The sequence below is a fragment of the Cervus canadensis genome, chromosome 8 (genome assembly GCF_019320065.1).
Source record: "Cervus canadensis isolate Bull #8, Minnesota chromosome 8, ASM1932006v1, whole genome shotgun sequence".
Classification (NCBI taxonomy): Eukaryota; Metazoa; Chordata; class Mammalia; order Artiodactyla; family Cervidae; genus Cervus; species Cervus canadensis.
In genome coordinates this window covers 38,916,204-38,923,835 of record NC_057393.1, presented here as the reverse complement: position 1 = coordinate 38,923,835, position 7,632 = coordinate 38,916,204, and positions in this window count along the sequence as shown.

The window sequence follows — 7,632 nt, the reverse complement described above, 5'->3', positions numbered from 1 at the left end:
CATGCTGGATGAAGCACAAGCTGGAATCAAGGTTCCCGGGAGAAATATCAACAACCTCAGATATGCAGATGATACCACTCTGATGGCAGAAGGTGAAGAGAAACTCAAGAATCTCTTGATGAGAGTGAAAGAGGAGAGTGAAAAAGCTAGCTTGATACTCAGTATTAAAAAAACTAAGATCATGGCATCTGGTCCCATACTTCATGGTAAATAGAAGGGGGAAAAAGTGGAAACATGAGAGAGTTTATTTTCTTGGGCTCCAAAATCACATGGTGACTACAGCCATGAAATTAAAGGATGCTTGCTCCTTGGAAGGAAAGCCATTACAAACCTAGACAGCATATTAAAAAGCAGAAACATCACTTTGCTGACAAAAGTCTGTCTAGTCAAAGCTATTGTTTTTCCAGTAGTCATGTATGGATGTGAGAGTTGGACTATAAAGAAAGCTGAGCACCGAAGAATTGATGCTTTTGAATTGTGGTGCTGGAGAAGACTCCTGAGAATCCGTTGGACTGCAAGGAGTTCAAACCAGTCAATACTAAAGGAAATCAACCCTGAGTATTCATTGGAAGCACTGATGCTGAAGCTCCAATATTCTGGCCAGCTACCTGATGGGAAGAGCCAACTCACTGGAAAAGGCCCTGATGCTCAGAAAGATTGAAGGCAAAACGAGAAGGGGGTGACAGAGAATGAGATGGTTAGATAGCATCACTGACTCAATGGACATGAATTTGAGCCAACTCTGGGAGAGAGTGGAGGACAGAGGAGGCTGGCATGCTGCAGTCCATGGGGTCACAAAGAGCTGGACACAACTTAGTGACTGAACAGCAACACCCAACTGCTCCGTCAGTGGGAATGTAAACTGGTACAGCCACCATGGAGAACAGTACAGAGGCTCCTTAAAAAACTAAAGAAAGAACTACTATATGATCCAGCCCTCCTGCTCCTGAGCATACACCCAGAGAAAAACATGGGAAAGATCCATGTACCCCAGCATTCATTGTAGCACATTTTACAGTGACCAGAACAAGGAGACAACCTAAATGTGCATCAACAGAGGAATGGATAAAGAAGATATGATACATAAATACAATGGAATATCATGTCATGAAAAGAACAAAATAATACCATCTGCAGCAACATGGATGGAACTAGAGATTGTCGTACTGAGTGAAGTAAATCAGACACAGAGAGACACATATTAGATGATATCACATCCATGAAGCAACATGGATGGAACTAGAGATTGTCATACTAAGTGAAGTAAATCAGACACAGAGAGACACATATTAGATGATATCACTTTTTTAGAATCTAAAAAAAAGTGGCTTCAGATGAATTTATTTATAAAACAGAAGTAGAGTCATGGATGTAGAGAACAAACTTCTGATTACCAGGGGATATGGGAGTTGAAGGGTGGAGGCGATGGCACCCCACTCCAGTACTCTTGCCTGGAAAATCCCATGGACGGAGGAGCCTGGTGGGCTGCAGTCCATGGGGTGGGTGAGAATCAGACACGACTGAGCAACTTCACTTTCACTTTTCAATTTCATGCATTGGAGAAGGAAATGGCAACCCACTTCAGTGCTCTTGCCTGGAGAATCCCAGGGATGGGGGAGCCTGGTGGGCTGCCATCTATGGGGTCGCACAGAGTCAGACACGACTGAAGCGACGTAGCAGCAGCAGCATGGGGGTTGAAGGGATAAACTGGGAAGTTGGGATTGACATATCCACACAACCATATATAAAATAGGTAACTAATAAGAACCTGCTGATCAGTACAGGGGAGTCTACTCAGTACTCTGTAATGGCCTATATGGGGAAGAATCTAAATTAAAAAAGAGTGGACAAATGTATATGTGTAACTGATTCACCTTGCTATATGCTTGAAACTAACACAACATTGTGAGTCAACTATACTTCAATAAAAATTTTAAAAAGGAAGTAACAATGACTTTCATTTTCTCAACAGAGGGAAATGCAAAGACATTTTTCAAGATAATGAGAGAGACCTGGATTCTGCCAACCCAGATGGGATTGGGGACCAAACATGAGTACCAGGCTCTGTAGAGGTGATTAATAAGTACTTGGTGAATTTACTAACTTCTGTCATGGAGACCTCTATGAACATGCTGTTAGAAAACCGAGTTTTTTTTTGTCATAGATTGTTGTCATTGCTATTGGAGAAAATTTGGAGGATCTCTAGGTGAAGGAAGACTACATGATTGCAAGGTGTAATTGCTGTTTTCCTGCAGTGTGAAATAATTATGCAGTGTTGCGTCTGCCAGTTAGTATAAAGGTCTTTGGGGGAAGAGATGAAATCTTTAAGTTTCTTTGCAAATTGTCCTTAAAGTTTCCAGTGTGTTTGCAGAACACTTCCACAATGCAAAGTGTTTATTTAGTAACCAGAGATAACAGCAGAAGTAAGTGCAGGCTGACCTTATGAAGATGTCTTTTGTTGCTTCCATACTTGGAGTAAGGAGAGTGCATCTCATTCAAGAGGTACCTCTGACAATCTTAAGAGGGGTAACTGCCCAGCTAAGAGACTTTCTTTCCTAAAAACTAAACTCAGAACACCAGAGGAGGTATTAGAAAAATGTGGGAGTGGAACAGCAACTGAAAACCCAACTATTAAACTGTGCTATTTGTGTCTGTTGTTTTGAAGGCTGTCAGTCATTATGTAGTGGCCATGGTGGATTGACATCTATGTGGTGCCATCATTTTTAACACATAGACAGCAATTGGATATATTTAACCCATAGTTGATTTTCAAACAATGTTGCTTTTCTACAACTGGGTATGACCTGTTAGAAAATCAGGAAGTCTCATTTAAGTGTGGATATGATTTTTAATGTTAGTGGTAACATAACTGTTAAGACAGTGAGTCTCAAATTTTAGGTTTTTAACAATTAGAAGATCTTTTTTAATGCATTCTCGGACCCCAATCCCAGAGATTCAGTCATAGGCAGTCTGGGGGAGGTCTGCAAATAGTCCTGCATGCATGTGTGCTAAGTCGCTTCAGTCATGTCTGACTCTTTGCAACCCTATGGACTGTAGCCTGCTAGGCTCCTCTGTCCATGGGATTCTCCAGGTAAGAATACTGGAGTAGGTTGCCATGCCCTTCTCCAGGGAATCTTCCCAACCCAGGGATCGAACCTGTGTCTCTTATGTCTCCAGCATTGGCAGGCAGGTTCTTTACCACTAGCACCACCTGAGAAGCAACCTCCCCACTCTCGCAAATAGTCCTGTTAAGCAAACCCTCCAGGTTATTCTGAGGCATGTTGGCCTACACCACACTTTAAGATACTCTATATTCTGAACATCTCCTTCTATAAAAGCCATCTGATGTCTGAGATGATATAATTATTTAAGTAATTATGGTGGGCGCGCTGGCTGCGAGGGACCTCGCAGAAGCGTGGCCGTGAGGAACTACCCCTCGCCCAAGGTCAGGGACAGCGACCGAGAGCGCCAGGCTGCGACAGCGCAGGAGCGGCGGCTGAGAGTAGCTTCCCCATGTCTGAGGTCAGGGGCGGCGGCCGAGAAGAGCTACCACACGCCCCAGGTCAGGGGCGGCAGTCCAGAGGAGCAACCCCACCTCCAAGGAGTGGCTGCTGTGGGGAGCAGGAGGGCTGAGAGGAGCTACTCCACGTTCAAGGTCAGGAGGGGCAGCTGTGAGAAGATACCCCTCGTCCAAGGTAAGGAGCAGCGGCTGCGCTTTGCTGGAACAGCTGTGAAGAGATACCGCACGTCCGAGGTAAGAGAAACCCAAGTAAGATGGTAGGTGTTGCGAGAGGGCATCAGAGGGCAGACACACTAAAACGATAATCATAGTTAATGAGACAGTCTGATCACAGGACCACAGTCTTGTCTAACTCAATGAAACTAAGCCATGCCGTGTGGGGCCACCCAAGATGGTCAGGTCATGGTGGAGAGGTCTGACAGAATGTGGTCCACTGGAGAAGGGAATGAACCACTTCAGTATTCTTGCCTTGAGAACCCCATGAACAGTATAAAAAGGCAAAATGATAGGATACTGAAAGAGGAACTCCCCAGGTCGGTAGGTGCCAAATATGCTACTGGAGATCAATGGAGAAATAACTCCAGAAAGAATGAAGGGATGGAACCAAAGCAAAAACAATACCCAGTTGTGGGTGTGACTGGTGATAGAAGCAAGGTCTGATGCTGTAAAGAGCAATATTGGATAGGAACCTGGAATGGTAGGTCCATGAATCAAGGCAAATTGGAAGTGGTCAAACAGGAGATGGAAAGAGTGAATGTCGACATTCTAGGAATTGTGAGGCTGTCACGGCTAATGCCATGACAGGCAGCCTAGATTAGGAGTAGGCCTGGTTTCCCAGGGTAACATAATTATCAGGCCTCCTGGAGCCAGCCAATCAACATATGCCTAGCAAGAAAAAGGGAACCTATCAGGGGAAAGCTGAAAGCCCCACGTTGGGCCAACAAAAATTACCTTGCAACTGTGTAACCAATCCACTTGCGCCAAATACCTGCTGCTTTTTTTGACCTAATAAATACCCGAGAGAACTGGGGCTCGGGGCCTTTTCGTCCTCACACCCTTGGTGAGGGTGGGAGGCCCTGGCTCGAGTCAGTAATAAATTCCCCTATTGCAAGGTGCATTGTTTCGAGGAGTCTTCTTTCCCGACCGGGTACTCGGACTATGGGCAGAACATTTGGGGGCTCGTCCGGGATCCCTTGACCGGGGAAGAACACTCTTTGGAACAAAGGGGAAAAAGGACGGTAATAGCACCGGTGCTCAGGCAGGTCTGGAAAAGTCCAGTGTAAATCCGGGGCCCTGCTGTGAAGCAGGAAGGTATCTGGTGCAGGAAGCCCAGTGTAAATCTGAGGCCCTGCTAAAAGGCAGGAAGGTGTCTGGCGTGAGGGAAAGCTTTCCATGAGGGAACGGATTGGCCGTTCCGGCTGGCGTGAGGCTGAGGCCAGCGAGCATGCTGGAAGGCAGCCAGCTCTGCGGGAAGGAGACCTCCTCTCCTAAGCCTGGATCTGGGGAACAGTGGATGCCATTCGGTAAGGTGACCCTTGTTCCAGAGGATAGGGAAACTCGGGGGGTCCCGCCCCCCAGTTCTGTGTTGTCGGCTGATGTGTGTCTGTCTATGTGTTTTTCTACATCCTTTCACGTCTGTATAACTGCCGGCATTGTCTCCTGTCTTGTTGTTCTCTGGTGTGTAGTTGTTTACTTCCTCCTAAAAAGCCTTGGAGCCTCATTTCTGTTTCTGAGAGTTTCAGTGAACAGGCAGACAGTTGTCGGGGCAACTGACGAGTCCCGGCCAGGGTTACTCCCTGGCGGATTCTGAAGGCCTCCCAACAAGTCAGCCCCAGTAACGGGAGCCCAAGAGGGTGAAACTCTTTTCTTTTTTCTCGTCTTCTAAACCGAGAATCTGGCCAAATAAGAACCCATCTGTGTGGGCACGGGACAGGCACTTAAGAGCCGATAGGGCGCCTGCCACTGGAAGACTCCCGTGAAAGGATAAGGGGGTCACGGAACGGGCTAGAAACTCTTAGGGTGCCCGCCCCCAATAAGAAAACTTCTGTGCAACGACTAAGGCACTCAAATAGTTCCACGAAGCATACCACAAGCCCAACTTCCTGGCCGCCACCACTCCCGATAGGATTTTTTGGTGGCAATTCTCGGTGACTTTCTTCTGATTCTCGCTATGGGGCAAGGAGAATCCACCCCACTCTCTCTCATGACTGATCATTTCTCGGATGTCAGGGCTAGAGCGTATGATCTGTCGCTACTGGTTACAAAGAGTAAATTAATAACCTTTTGCTCTGCAGAGTGGCCCGCCTTCCAAGTTGGATGGCCTCCAGAGGGAACTTTTCAACCTTCTATTATTCGGGCGGTGAAAGAGAAAGTTATGGCTCCTGATCCCTGGGGCCACCCGAGCCAAGTCCCATATGTTATGGTCTGGCAAGATCTAGTAGAAGATCCGCCCGAATGGTTAAAACCTTTTGTTCACAAACTCCTTGATTCTCCTAATGTACAGGCCCTGGTTATGGAAACTCCCACTCCCCCAGAGGAAGCCGAGAAGAATAAGGGCCCAAAACCGGTCTTGCAAGAATCCTCATACCGGAACCTGATTGACTTGGAGACGGAAATTAGGCCCCCGCCATATGCCCCTCCTCCGTTGCAGGTTCCCCCGGGGGGAAGAGCCCCCCCTGATGAATCAGAAGGGACAAGGGAACCCCGACCCCGGAGAAGGAATAGAGGAAACAGGGGTGAGCAGGATCATGGGGGCCCAGAGTTACCTTCATCTACTGTACAGGCACTCCCCATCTGGGTGGGACCAGCTAACCTGGACGGAGAGCGAACCTATCAGTACTGGCCCTTTTCCACGAGTGATCTGTATAATTGGAAAACCCAAAATCCTCCTTTTTCGGAGAAACCCCAAGGCCTCATTGACCTCTTAGATTCCATTTTGTTCACTCATAACCCCACCTGGGATGATTGCCAGCAGCTGTTGCAGGTGCTCTTCACCACGGAAGAACGGGAGCGAATCCTGGCAGAGGCATGGAAACAGGTCCCGGGGATCGACGGGAGACCAACCGCCCAGCCTCATCTCATGGATGAGGGGTTTCCTCTCTTGCGGCCTAACTGGGATTTTGAGCGAGTGGAAGGTAGGGAGCGTCTCCGAGTGTACCGCCAGACTCTAATGGCTGGCCTGCGGGCCACAGCTAGGAAGCCGACAAATTTGGTGACGGTAAATTTAGTAAGGCAAGAGCCCACTGAGAGCCCATCAGCCTTCCTAGAGAGGCTAATGGAAGCCTTTAGGCAATATACACCCATGGACCCCCAGGCTGAGGAATCACGCGCTGCAGTTCTACTAGCGTTTGTGAATCAGGCAGCCCCAGATAATAGGAGGAAATTACAAAAGATAGAGGGGTTAGGAGAACAGATAATACAAGACTTACTGAAAGCAGCTGAAAAGGTATTTAATAATAGGGAGACCCCAGAAGAAAGGGAGGAATGACTTCGTCGGGAGGAAAGGGAACTAGCTGAGAAGATCAGGAAAGAAGATAGGGAACATAGGGCGAAGGAAAACCAGAAGAACCAGAGAGAGCTAGCCAAGATTCTTTTTGCGGGGATGAAGGCCGGAACAGAATTGAGGGAGCCTCGAGGCCCCCAGACGGGAGAAAAAGAGAGACCAAAAAGGCAGGCCCTAAAGAAAGATCAGTGTGCTTACTGCAAAGAATGGGGGCACTAGAAAAATGAGTGCCCTAAGAGGGACCCAAAGAGAGGAACAACCCAGAGAGAGAGAATTTCCCCTGGAACTCGAGTTCTATATGCGGGGAAAGACAGTGACTAGGGGAGTCAAGACTCGGCACCCCTCCCCGAGTCCTGGGTAACCATACATGTGGAGGGGAAACCCGTTGGCTTCATGGTGGACACTGGTGCCCAACACTCTGTTTTAAATCAAAAACTGGGACCAATGTCTAAGAAAACCAGCTTGGTGCAGGGAGCCACGGGGACAAAAAGATATTGTTGGACCACAGAATGGAAAGTAAATCTGGGGACCCATCAGCTGTCCCATTTGTTTTTGGTGATACCAGAATGCCCAGCCCCTCTACTTGGACGGGACTTGTTGACTAAAGTTA